The sequence below is a fragment of the Canis lupus genome, chromosome 17, assembly GCF_048164855.1.
Source record: "Canis lupus baileyi chromosome 17, mCanLup2.hap1, whole genome shotgun sequence".
NCBI lineage: Eukaryota > Metazoa > Chordata > Mammalia > Carnivora > Canidae > Canis > Canis lupus.
Window position 1 is genome coordinate 2,410,398 of NC_132854.1, and position 13,990 is coordinate 2,424,387.

Genomic DNA, 13,990 nt, shown 5'->3' on the forward strand with positions numbered 1-13,990 from the left:
CCCCATGGTGGCCCGAGGAGACGATTCAGGGCGGCAGAGTTCACAGCAAGTGCCTCAGGTCCTCCACCACCCACGGATCCGTACTCGTGGGTGTCCGAGTGCCCTGGGGACATTGTGGGCAACTCAGACAACCAGGATTTATGCTCTCACGGACCTGTGGCAAGAAGTCCAGACCATGGCCCAGCTCCCTCCGAAGGCTCTGGGGGCTCCTGCCTGCCCCTCCAGCTCCTGGTGGTGCCGCCAGCGCTCCTTGATGTCTTCAGCTCGTAGACACATCACCCCATCTCTGCCACCACTGTCCCCTGGCCGTCTCCCCTCTGTGTTCTAGCCTCTTCTAGGAACATCAGGCTTTGGATCCAGGGCCCACCCTATGCAGTATGACTTCAGCTTAACTAATTATGCCTGTAAAACCCCTATTTCCAAATAAAGTCACATCCTGAGATTCTGGATAACATGACTTTGAGGGGGACCTATTCAACCCACTATGATGGGTGATGTCATAAAACTTGGGAAACAGAAAAATAGAAGTATTAAGAAAACACCCTCTCTGTTTTGTGTCTCTGTGACCTTTACAAAGACATTCCAGAATAATGCACTCATCCGAAAACAAACTAATTTTGGGTTGAGGCAATCCATCCAGTTCCTGGTCAAAATACTGCTGAGATTCCAGCTGGACCCATTGCCTTGTGCATTACAGACTGTGCTCCTCAGCCACCGCCAGCCCTGCCGGAGGTGCACACACGACCTGGAGCAGCATTAGAGACTCGTCCGGGGCCACGGAGCGGAATGTTGACGGGGCAGGGTTGGGGAGATCTGTGGAGGCTGACTGATCTTCCTAGCACACAGGTGCCTTGGGTAAATCTCCGAGTTTGCTCCCCTGCGGGACGGACACATTGGTGGCCGTATTTGTTGTGCTGTTATGTGCAGACCGTGTTCTATGGCGTTACCATGCAAACTCACTCAATCCTTGCAGCAACTGCAAGTAATGGCCCCAGAGATCAGGAAGATAGAGAAGAGGAACTGGTCCAACATCACACCATGGTGGGAGAGGTTTGGACCCCACGGCCTGGCATTCTGATGCTGGACTACCACCACGGAGAGACTTCAGGCATGGTCCTTGGATGGCATGCTGGCATGGTGTGGACCCACCAGCCAGCATGGAGCACCCTCTCCTTCGCCCCGGCCCTGCTGGTATGCTTGCCTGGACAGCAGCTGAGCCTGTCCCGATATGCCATGAGACGTTGGTGTGCTCCTGTGGATGGAGGTCCCAGCTCAGGGTCCGACCCCTTCTTTCAGCCCCATCCTCCTTGCTGGGGGGGGGGGGGTGGGTCCTGATTCCTAGAAGACCCTTCAGTCTGACGGATGAACAATCTAGATTCTGGGGGGTCAGGAGATAATCCTCCCTCTAACTTGAGATAAATATGTGAAGAAAAGTTGGAGCATTCATTCATCTATCAACTGATCATCAGTTCCTAGTGCTGAGGACCCACCCTGTATAACTCCCGGCACAGGAAGCCCAGGAGATTCAGAATCTAGAAAATATAATGGGCCAAGCACCTGAGCAGCCTACCATTTGGCCAAAAAGACAAACACCCCTGATCACAGGAGCAATGTGGAGACAAGAAATCCCTCCATTTGGAGGTTTGGGTCCATGGAGGGAAGGTGAGGATTGGTTACACGGTGGAACTCCTCCCAAACACGCCCAGATATTCCCTCAGCACCTCACAGGCCCAGGAACGGATGCTGCACCATAACTAGACATGGTGCCTCTCCCTCCTCACTGGACACCGGACGTGGTGCTTGTCCACCAGGAGACCCTCACACTGGACACACACCCCCATCCTGCAGGAGACCCAGTGCCTAATCAACCTCACTGGACACTGGACACCCTGCCCATCCATCAGGAGGTCCTCACACTAGGTGTGGCTCCTGTCCATCAGGAGACCCTCACACTGGACACAGCGCCCATCTATCCTCACTGGACACTGGACACGGCACTCGTCCATCAGGCTTCTCAGCAGAGGAGCAGGTTCCTCTGCGTCTCAGCAGCAGATCAGCCTCTGGACTCAGGGAAGTAAAAGGCAGGTGACAGGCCACACAGAAATCTTGCTGGGGCGACTCTCGTGCCCAACAGTGATGGCTTTGTGGGCATGACCACAGTAAGAAATGACAACTCGGTGAGCTGTCACTGTCTAAAGCTTTCATCCTCAGACATTGCATTTTCTGCTGGTTTTAATTTTTAATGAGGTGTTCAGTGAGACTTCTATTTGATCAGTGAATCAGCTTGAAGCATACATATATTTATGCAATTAGTCATAAGCTTTCAAACCTGATCCTCTCTCTCTCAACCTGAAAGATTCCCTTCAGGAAATTGCCAGAAGAATATTCAAAGGCTGGAGGCCCCAAAGTCCTCTGGAGCGGCCCCCTATGGAGCCCTCCTCACGCTGACCAGAGAGGGAGCTTTGCAGGAAGCTAGGAAGCCAGGGCAGAAAAAAGGGCTTTCAGACCCCCTCTTTCCCCAACTTGGTGTGGACCCTGAGATATTTATTTATCCAGTGCCCACTATGTGTCTACTATCCTGTCTCGGGACACCAGGATGCACTCAGACATCCTGGTGTCCCGAGACAGTGTTGTTGTCGTGCCTGTGGAGCCTACAGTCTAGAAAGATGCCCCTAGGGACACCTGGGTGGCTCAGTGGTTGAGCGTCTGCCTTTGGCCCAGGGCATGATCCTGGGGTCCTGGGATCGAGTCCCACATCGGTCTTCCTGCATGGAGCCTGCTTCTCCCTCTGCCTGTGTCTCTGCCTCTCTCTCTCTCTCTCTCTCTCTCTCTCTGTCTCTCTCTGTCTCTCATGAATAAATAAATAAAACATTTTTTAAAAATAAAACTAATTGTATAGAAAGATGCCTCTAAGCGTACAGGAAGCTTGCATGGAGGGGTTACCGTGTCTCCCCCTAAGGCCAGCTTCCTGCCAGTGGGGAGATGCATCCGTGCAGTCCTCAGGCAGAGGAGGAGTGACGAGCGGAGGGTGTCTGGCAGGAGGCAGGACCTTGGAGGACGAGGCTTGCTGTGATTCCGGGGTCACACGTCCTCCCACTGACACGGGTGTCGCACAAGGAGAGGACCGCGCGGGGCCTGTGCGCCTCCGCAGGGCAAGGACCCCCCCTCCCAGACCCATCTGTCTGCAGGAGTGGAGCTGGTAAGGCCACGCTCCAGGCTTCAGGAAGTGGCCAGGGACCTTCCTGGGGGGACTTGCATCTCCTGAGGGGAGTGCGGGGTCGTGTTCAGCCCAGAGCAACTGCAGACTGTCGGCGAGGAGTTCGTGGAACTGACCCAAGCCCTGGAGCTGGCCTGTTTCCCCCGACGCCCTGCGCGGGAAAGCGGGAGCGCGGGCCACGGAGATGTGTCAGGGCCTGGTGGCCGCCCTCGCCCCAGCCTCACCCCTGGTCCGTCAGGGCTGTAGACCGTTTCCCTGGGGGTGCATTTGCCCATTTAGATTTGGTCTCCGTGCTTTACGTAGTACTGTTCAAACAAAAGAAAGAGGAAGGAAGACAGAGTTCATGTAAATAAAATTTAAATTTTTTTGGCACCTTCATAGATGCTATGCCCTTTTCTTGGTCCTCCCGTGGAAGAGCAGGCAGCAAGATGTGACTCAGCGAAGACATGTGCCCAGCCAGCCTCAGGGTTGAGACTCACCCCTGCTGAATGGCTTCATCACTAAACCCCACATCATCAAATTCGCCATCAGCCTTGAAACCTGCATTTCCCACAGGGGACACAATACGAAGACACACGGAGTTAGTGTAGTGGCTCAACAATCGCTCTGCAGGTCCAGTGACAGGGGCCTTGGTCCTCTGGCTGGATGCGGCGCCCGCCTGCCAGCCTCTCCCTGGAAGGCTGCACCTCCACTGGCTGCGCTGTGACAGCCACAGGGGCGAGTGACTGGAGGCACGTCCCAGGTGGCATGAAAACTCATCTAGGGAAGCCAACCATGTGGAAAGCAGATCTCCTCTGAGTGTGACTGAGGTCAGCCTGGGCACACCGGGGAGGAGGGAGCTCCCTCTCGGGGCTGAGATGTGAGAAGCCTGGACCCTCTTGCATCACCCCGTGTCACAGAAGAGTGTGTGTGGCTCCAGCGCTGGACCGGCTCCTCGGTCTGCACGCCGTCCCTCATGCTGTGACCATGGGGTATTGTCTTGGCACCCGGGGCTCAGCTTCCCAGTCTTGACACTGAGAAAATAATACCCATCACAATGATGGTTGGTGGACTAAATTATTCAGCTTGCTCTACCCCCACTAATCATAATCTGTTGTAGGAGATTGTACGAAACTGGCTGCAGGATTTGGGGCTCATCTTGCTTTAAACAGGTTGATCAACAAACATACCGTAATGAAAGTGAATACGCAGGGGCACCTGGGTGGCTCAACCCGTGAAGCGCCTGCCTTCAGCTCAGGTCATGATCTCAGGGTCCTGGGATCGAGTCCTACATTGGGCTCCCTGCTCATCAGTGAGTCTGCTTCTCTCTCTCTCCCTCTGCTCTTCCCCTTACTTGTGCATGCTCTCACTCTCACTCTCTTTCTCTGCTCTCAAATACATGAATAAAATATTTTTCAAAAAAGTGAATACACAGTCTAGAACAAAATAATACATTTGAAATAACTACAATGTCAGGTATCCAAGAAAAGCGAAATTTTCACTCAATTTAATTAATATAATACCTGGAATGCAGGATGCCTGGGTGGCTCAGCAGTTGAGCGTCTGCCTTCGACTCAGCGTGTGATCCCAGTCAGGGGATCGAGTCCTGCACTGGGCTCCCTATGAGGCACCTGCCTCCTCATATTTTTTTTAAAAGAATACCTGGAATGCAGTAGGGAAAAAGTAAAACCTGCTTGAAACCAGCCTGAAGCTAGTAGCAATGCCACCATTGCTTTGAGTCGTATATCCAGGAAGTATTTTTTTTTAAGATTTTATTTATTTATTCATGAGAGACACAGAGAGAGAGAGAGAGAGAGGCAGAGACACAGGCAGAGGGAGAAGCAGGCTCCATGCAGGGAGCCCGACGTGGGACTCAATCCCAGGACCGGGATCACGCTCTGGGATGAAGGCAGATGCTCAACCGCTGAGCCACCCAGGTGCCCCTCCAGAAGTATTGACTTCAAATGTCAGGTGTCACAGAAAAACCCCCGAACCTGCATCCTATTAGCTGTCTGTGGAGAAAGGTTCCGGGTGTGAACCCAGTTGTGTGCACCTGTGCTGTACAATGTCCACCTGCACCAGTAGGGGGCAGCAATACTGTCCACATGCCCTTCCTGGCCACCTGCAGAGGCTACCCCACCCCCCCACCCCCTACCACGCGGAGTTCACACCCCACAGGAAGGGAACTGGAGGTAAAGTGACTGTACAGTATATTTTTAAGAAAATAATACATTCAAAATCTCAACTAATCTGGGCATGATAATTAGGGGATGTTGCTGATAAGTCCATGTTGAGAATTCAAACAAAACCATAGCCGATTCCCAGTTACCTGGGGAAGAGTAAGGGGCTTCCAGGTGGCCGCCCTGCTGAGAACCAGGAGCTCCAGCAGAATGGACCACCTCCCTCTGCGCGCCCCCCAGCAGGTGGTGGCCCCAGGGCTGGTCAGCGCTACCCTGTGTTCACCGGTAAAACACGCCCATCCACACACCTCTGGGGCCCTCCAGGGAATCAGGGACATATCGCTGTTCTACAGCCAGCTAGAAGAAAACAAGATGGTTTACAATTAAATGGGAAAAAAAAAATCACTGATCTCTTAATTTAGTATTCTTGTTTTATGCTTGTCAAAACAGGTATTTCTGACTTATTTAGGCATAGCGTTTTTTGTTTTGTTTTAATCAAATGTCACTTCTCTGGATACATAAATAGGGAAACGAGGCTCGAGGAGTTAAGGTTCCCTGGGGAAGTAGGCATGCCTTGCCATTTGAGTGGGTGTCCCCACGCAGAGCTCTGTCACCCGGGGAGTGAGCCCGCCACGCGCGTCCGGTGTAACCTGATTATGGAAATGCTCCTGCGTAGATCGACATTCCTGTTTTTGTAGCATTCCCTCCTGTGCCTTGAGAACCTCATTTCAAGTGCAAGCTTAAGCAGACTGAAAAATGTTGCCTGGAATGTGATTTTGTCTTTTCCTAGAGCAATACTGTTTCTTGACTAAATCAGAGTGATACCTTCACGCTCCCGGGGCCACAAGTAAAGGACACACGACACTCAGAAACACAGCTCTCCCGTCCCTGTTGACACCAAGGGCACCAAATGTCCACAAGGCAGGGCATTACTAGTCCTTCTGCCCTTTAGCTTTTCCGAGAGGCCACTTAAGTCTCATGTACCCTAGAGACTTCCCCACCAGAACCACCTGGAAGCCCCCTCCCCGCCGGAAGTGGGATACAGACGATGTTGTAAGGATACGTGTGCCTGGGAGAGAGCGCCCTGGCTGCCACGGGCCCTCCGCCCACCCACGCCCGGCTCTCCCGCACCCGAGCCCCCCACGGGGCTGGCGAACAGAGGCTGCAGCCTGGAAAGCCAGAGGGATGAAGAAAACAGAGCGGCCAGAGTGTCAGCACCCCACACAGCCCTGCCCGGGCTCCCAACCCACGGGAACTGTGGCAAGTGGGTGTTGCTTCAAGCTGATGCGCTGTGGCACTCTGCACGCAGCGGAGGACAGCGAGTCCCACCCCATCGGAGACGGTCCTCCGATGCGGGGGGCTGCGGGGCACTTGGTTGGAGTCCACAGGTCTCGGGAGCTGGGAGACCCACTGTCAGCTGTGTGACTGTGGGCAATCACTTGATGTCTCTGAGCCTCAGTTTCCACACCTGTAGATGGTTGATCATAAGATCCTTTCAGCTTCTGGGAATATCTTATTGCATAGGCAAGAACATTTATAATTAGAGGAAAGAAACAACAAGAAGAAACACCAGAGAGGAGAGGGGTAGTCCTGCTCCGAGGGCTTGTAGGGAGCTGAGTGCCTCTGTGCCCCGGGGCTCCCTGATTCTCAGTCCCCTTTAACTATCAGCGCTCTTCCTGCCTCTGAGCCTCTGCTCCCCGGCTGCCTGCCTCAGCCTCTCCAGCTTGACCCACCCAGTTGGCCTCCCCCCACTCCCCACTTGTGACTGCACCCCACACCCTCAGCCCTGGTCCTGTTTTGTTTCAGAGTCTGCAGGTTCCCCTCGGCCTACTCCCTTTGTCTGCCCTTAACCTGCAGGACAGGCAGACAGGAGCCACCCCAGGGAGCCCAGCCCACAGTGGAGGAAGCAAGCAAACTCAGGGAAGCAGGGGAAAGAGAGAGCACAGAAGTGAGCAGAGAGCAACCTGCCCGAGGAAGAAATCCCTGCTCCTGCTTGTCCACCTCTGTCTTACCAAAACAGGAATAGGACGAGCATAGCGTGGTAGACAGGAACAGAGTGGAACAGAAGAGAATGGGGTGGAACGGAGTGAAGTGGCCTAGAACAGAAAGGAATGGAACAGGGTGCCTGGGGGGCTCCGTTCAGGTCCTGATCCCAGGGTCCTGGGATGGAGCCCCGCATCCGGGCTCCCTGCTGAGCAAGGAGTCTCCTTCTCCCTTTCCCACTACCCCGGCTTGTGCGCTCACTCTCTCTCTCTGTCAAATAAATAAGAATTCAAAAAAAAAAAAAAAAAAAAAAAAGAGAAGGAATGGCACAGAATGGAAAGGAAGGGAATGGAATGCAAGGCACAGAATGGCATGGGGTGGGGAGACAGCGGCAAGTGTGAGCAGGCAAGGGAGCTCCTGGTAAAGAAGAATGAACACCTCCATAAGCCAGTGGGGTTCAAACCCACAGGCCCAGGCCTCCATGAAGGGGCCGGACCCCAGGCTGGTGGCCGGCTGTGCTCAGGCTGACCTGGAGCTGACGCTGGACAGGGGACAAGCAGGAGGCCCCAGGATGCAGAGCCTCTGCTCAGCGGAGATCAATTAATTTGGGAGAGAACAGGGCGGAGAGAGAGGCTTTGCTTCGTTTTGGTGAAGGTCCCAGCACCCGCTCCCCCTGCGAGGCCACCAGTGTCATGAGAGAGCAGCTGTGCACCTTCTGGTCACCTTGAAGTTCACGGCCCCATGCGTCCTAAAGGGCTGCTGAGACACCCCGGGGCCTCACATGTGTTGGAGCACCTGGGAGCACCACAGCTTTGCAGCCGGGCGTCCTTGGACAATGGCTGCACCTTCCCGAGCATCTCTTTCCTCCGAGACACCCACTTCCCACCTCCAGGGACTCTAGAGGGTTTAAGTGGAGGATTTGGGGAGGCGCTGAGAAAACACACCTACATTTCCTCGGGGAGCTGGCACCCTGGGGCGGGCAGGGGGGAGGCCCAAGGCTGGCTCAGGTTTTGTCACCCTCAGGGCTCAGAGTGCTCCCTCAATGCTTACTTCACTTAATTAATTCCTGTGGGGCAAATGTGACAAGTGAAGTGGCACACTGTAGATTCACAAAAGAGAGGGGAGTGGGAGCTTCTCGGGGAGCAGGCTGCTCCGTGCCTCCGCGGCCAGCCACACCCGTGAGCCGCCAGGGCCCCCAAGGGCAGAGCCAGGACGGAGACCCGCGTCCCGCGTCTCCAAGCAGGTGTGGACAGCACAGCGCAGGCCCGCGCCCGGCTCAGGGATCCAGACGCCGCGCTCTGAGGTCGCGGGGCTGACACTGGCCTGCGTGGGAGCGTTGGTGACTTGGGCAGTGCACGCTCGGAGACGAGGCGGTCTGCCCCCCAGCAGGGTGAGCCGACAGGGGCCCCAGGCACAGGGCCACCCTCTGAGGCGTGTACCAAGGGTGCTGAGGCAGGACACCCCATCTTCTGGCCAATGTTTTGTTACTCCATCTCTTGGGTACCCATAAAACTCTTGTGTTTCTAAGGATAACTCCAAGGTGGCTTCTGCATCATCAGAGCAAGATGAAATTATATGTACCTAAGGTGCTTTCTTACATCCTTTGCAAATTGGCAATTAATGCATGCAATGGAAGCCTTTTTCTTAACTAGAATGTTCTATTAGCAAGACCACTGCCCCTAAGCATCCTGCATTTGTACCAGACAAACCTGAGACCAACAGGTCAGTGACACATTCAGCCTCGGTCTTTCCAGGCTGTGAAAAGCAGCTTCTCTTTACCTGGGTGCCAGAACTTAAGCTCCTTGAGGGCAGAGATGTGGCGACAGCACTTCCCTGGGGCACCTGCCTGCTGACAACAGTATGGACCACATGGACGCCAGGATCCCGAGATAGGAGTCCCGTGAGTGTAGAGACCCCAGCCAGCCCAGTGCCCCCCAGCAAGGGCGCACATACAGCCCCCAATCTGCCACACATCAGAGATGGCGTCCCAGCATGGGGCAGAAACCTGCGAGGTGTCTGGGTTCTCGGGGGTCCACCCAGTTCCCAGCTCCAGAACCTCGTCCCACAGCCACAGGCTGTGCTGAATTGGGCTCCAGGCTTCAAGGTAAAATTTTTTCACCCAGGGCTCCATCTTGGGTCCCCTGGTCTTATTTCCACTTCAAACCTTGTGTGTCTTGCTCTCTATTTAATCACTTAACACAAGATAAGCAATGGGGGTGCTTAGTAAACACTGTTGAAAGAATAAATGAAAATTTTAGAAGTCTTTTATTTTGCTCCTCTATTTTTGCATCATTCTCTGAATATGTAATGTGTGCACTGACACCACCTCCATTCTCAGGCTCTTATTTCCTCTTCCCAGAGACAAGCAGTTTCCTAACGATGCAGGGATTTACGTAATGCATCATCTGTGAAAAATATACTCACATAGATATCCAATGTATGTGAATACATTTACATAATATTTTCTACAAATGAGAGCACACTAAACTCACTTCCTCATATGGTTTTTGGTTTTTTTTTTTTACTTTACACATTGGAGAGTGTTTCATTTCAGTACGTGTAGAGTGTGTTTTATTGTATGATTGTACCAACATTTATTTAACCAGCCCCCTGACAGACATTAAATTATTTCCTTTATTTTGCTTTTACAAACAATGTTGTGCCAAATATGCTTGGGCAGGAGTTGTTTTGCACACAGATGAGTATTGCTATAGGATGAGATCTCCGTGCATTTTAAATCTCGCTAGATACTGTCAATCGGTTCTTCCCAGAGGTTGTACCAATTTACACTCCCTGCAGCAGCATATAAACTGCCTGTCTCCTCCTCACCTTTACAAATACGATGTGAATGCAAACCTTATTCTTAATAACCTGATAAAGAACTTGCGTCTCAGTGTTGTTTCAATTTGCATCTTCTTGCAGTGAGTCTGAGCACCAAGGAACCAGCTGTTTTTTCCTGTAAAGTCTGCATATACGCTTCCCACCTTCCCATTAAACTCTTGGCCTTTTAAAATATCGAGTTTAAGGAATTCATATGATTAAACATAGGAGCCATTTTTCTGTTACCTGAAGTGCAAGCATTTTTCCTAATTTATTGATTATCATTTAATTTTGTCTGTGATGATGTTTGCCAACTAATACCCTGGTTGTTAGGGTGCGGGGTTGGTCAAATGTGTCAGTCTTTCCTTTTCTGGCTTCCAGATTTTGTGTCAGAGTTAAAAAGGTCTTTCTGAATCAGAGATGATTTGAGGAGCCTCCTACTTTTCTTCTATTACTTTTAAGGTTCTATTATTCATGGTCGAATTCTCCACCTGTATGGTATTTACTTTGGTAGATATGGGTGGGTAATTGGAACTTTTTTTCAGGTGATTACACACTTTCCCACTGATTTGAAATACCCCTTTATTATGTAATAATATTGTATTCATTTTCTGGACTTTATAGATGGTTCCAGCAATCTATTCCTGAGCTAACACAACATGACAGTGTGGTTAGTACATGGGAAATTGTATTGTTCTTCTTTTTCAGTATTTTCTTGGGTTTTCTTCATTGCTTACTATCTCTCTGAACTAATTCTCTAAATAATTCTATTTCTTTCAAAATTTATATTTTTCACATAGCTTAGAATGAAAAGAAAAACCATGAGAAATAGTGAAGTCGGTGTTCAGGCTCCAGCACCCGGGCACACCACTTCCTCCCAGAGGCAGCCTGTGGTATCAGTTTCTTGCACATCTTTCCAGAAAGAGTTCACATCAATTTCACATGCTTGCATCTTACAAGCTTTACAATCTACTTGCCTCATGTTTTAAAAATTGCTTGACATTGCTAATATTTAAAATGGGATCCAGCTCAATAGATAAGTAAACTTAGAAGATTGGCGTCTTTATGATGAGGAGAGTTCCTATCCATGGACATCTGGTCCCTCTCCCATCTGCATGTTTTCTTCTGTGTCCAGCAGCGTTTAAAGCTACTACTGTTCAGCGATTGCAGTACATTGAACTCCATAGAGACAGCGCCGGGGCAAGTGAGAGCCAGACGGGCACTGGGCGACTCTGTGCCTCGCTGAGGAAAATAATTAAACATGGGCAAAGGAGATCCTAAGAAGCCAAGGGGCAAAATGTCATCATATGCATTCTTTGTGCAAACTTACCGAGAGGAGCACAAGAAGCACCCAGAAGCTTCAGTCAACTTCTCAGTTTTCTAAGAAATGCTCAGAAAGGTGGAAGACCATGTCTGCTAAAGAGAAAAGAAAATTTGAAGACATGGCTAAGGTGGACAAGGCCCATTATGAAAGAGAAATGAAAACTTACGTCCCCCCTAAAGGGGAAACAAAAAAGAAGTTCAAGGATCCCAATGTACCCAAGAGGCCTCCCTCGGCCTTTTTCTTGTTTTGTTCTGAGTATCGCCCAAACATCAAAGGTGAGTATCCCAGCCTATCCACTGGTGATGTTGCAAAGAAACTGGGAGAGATGTGGAATAACACTGCTGCAGATGACAAGCAGCCTTATGAAAAGAAGGCTGCTAAGCTGAAGGAAAAAAATGAAAATGATATTGCTGCATACCGGGCTAAAGGAAAGCCTGATGCGGCAAAAAAGGGAGTTGTCAAGGTTGAAAAGAGCAAGAAAAAGAAGGAAGACGAGGAAGATGAGGAAGATGAAGAGGAGGGGGAAGAAGATGAAGATGAAGGAGAAGATGATGATGATGAAGTTGGTTCTAGCACAGTTTTTTTTCTTGTCTATAAAGCATTTAACCCCCCTGTACACAACTCACTCCTTTTAAAGAAAAAAAATTGAAATGGAAGGCTGTGTAAGATTTGTTTTTAAATTGTACAGTGCATTTTTTTGTATAGTTAACACACTACGGAATGTGTCTTTAGATAGCCCTGTCCTGGTGGTATTTTCAATAGCCACTAACCTTGCCTGGCAGAGTATGGGGGTTGTAAATTGGCATGGAAATTTAAAGCAGGTTCTTGGTGCACAGCACAAATTAGTTATATATGGCAATGGTAGTTTTTCATCTTCAGTTGTCTCTGATGCAGCTTCTACGAAATAATTGTTGTTCTGTTAACTGAATACCACTCTGTAATTGCAAAAAACAAAATAATAAAGTTGCAGTTGTTTTGTTGACATTCTGAATGCTTCTAAGTAAATACAATTTTTTTATTTAAAAAAAAGCTACTAGGGCATCCCTGGGTGGCTCAGCGGTCTGGCACCTGCCTTCGGCCTAGGGCGTGATCCTAGAGTCCCAGGATCGAGTCCCATGTCAGGCTCCTTGCATGGGGCCTGCTTCTCCCTCCTCCTGTGTCTCTGCCTCTCCCTCTCTCTCTCTCTCTGTGTCTCTCATTGAATAAATGAATAAAATCTTTAAAAAATTAAAATTAAAATTAAAAAAATTTAAAAAGCTACTACTGTTACTATAAATGTATATTTTATTCCATCAGATCTCTTATTTATAAATGAAAGTTATTAATTTTTGTATATTAATGAGGTGCTCCCAGCCACCTCATTAAATTCTCCAATTTCATGGAATTCTAAATAAAACGAGCTGCCCTTCTGAAGACCTGTGTGGGTGGCAGGAGCAGACAAACAGGGATGAGCACTTCTCAGACAGAACAGCGCTTTGCTGGCAGTCCTCTCCAGAAGCAATGTGCCACACAGAGCACAGGTCCTCCTCGGCCCCAGCGACAGGAGGGCCCTCTGGCATATAGAGGAGCCCTGCTCACCCTCCTAGGGGATTCGGTTTTCCGCACCTTCCTTATGATATGGTTTTCGTTGTATTTATATTGCTCACGGTTTCCTGAGTTTCTTGACTTTGTTAATATGTGATTTTTATCAAACTTAAAAATTTAGCCACTGTTTCATCATTACTTTCCTGAACCTCTCACTCCTTTCCTTCTGGGATCCAATTACTTATATACTCAACCTTTTGTTATTTTCCACAGGGCCTTCAGGCTTAGTTGATTTATTTACAAATCTCTTTCTCTCTGTGCTCTTCACAGGGGCTATATTTCGGTCAGTATGCCCTCACATTGATGATCTCTTCCTGCCCTCACCTCTGTCTTACCATTAACCCCATCTAGGAAACTTTTTACTTCAGATAGAAATTCTGAAAGTTAAGGTAGAGGGGAAGATGGAAGTGGAGTAGGAGGACCGAGACTTGAAAAAGAATTTCGAAATTTAAATATTATCTTTTTCTTTTCTAGAATTCCCATTAAGTTCTTTTTTACAGCTTCTCTTTCTGTGCTAAGATTTTTTAAAAATATTTTATCTATTTATTCACAAGAGACACAGAGAGAGAGAAGCAGAGACACAGGCAGAGGGAGAAGCAGGCTCCATGCACCGGGAGCCCGATGTGGGACTCGATCCTGGGTCTCCAGGATCACGTCCTGGGCTGAAGGCAGGCACCAAACCGCTGAGCCACCGGGGCTGCCCTCTGTGCTGGGATTTATTTTTTAAAAGTAATTATGAGTATATTTTCCTTTATATCATTGAGAATGTATATATATTAGCTGTTTAAAATAGGTATCGGCTAATTCTAGCATCTGGGTTATCTTGGGGTGAGTCTTCACTGCTTGTCTTTTTTTTTCTCTTGAGAATGGGTCATATTTTCCTTTTTCTTCAAATACACCAAC

General features: G+C 49.6%; 1 pseudogene; it reads left to right on the top strand.

Moving 5' to 3' along the window:
• Positions 1-11,342: 11,342 nt before the first annotated feature.
• On the top strand, positions 11,343-13,503 carry LOC140607747 (high mobility group protein B1 pseudogene; annotated as a pseudogene).
• Positions 13,504-13,990: the final 487 nt, after the last annotated feature.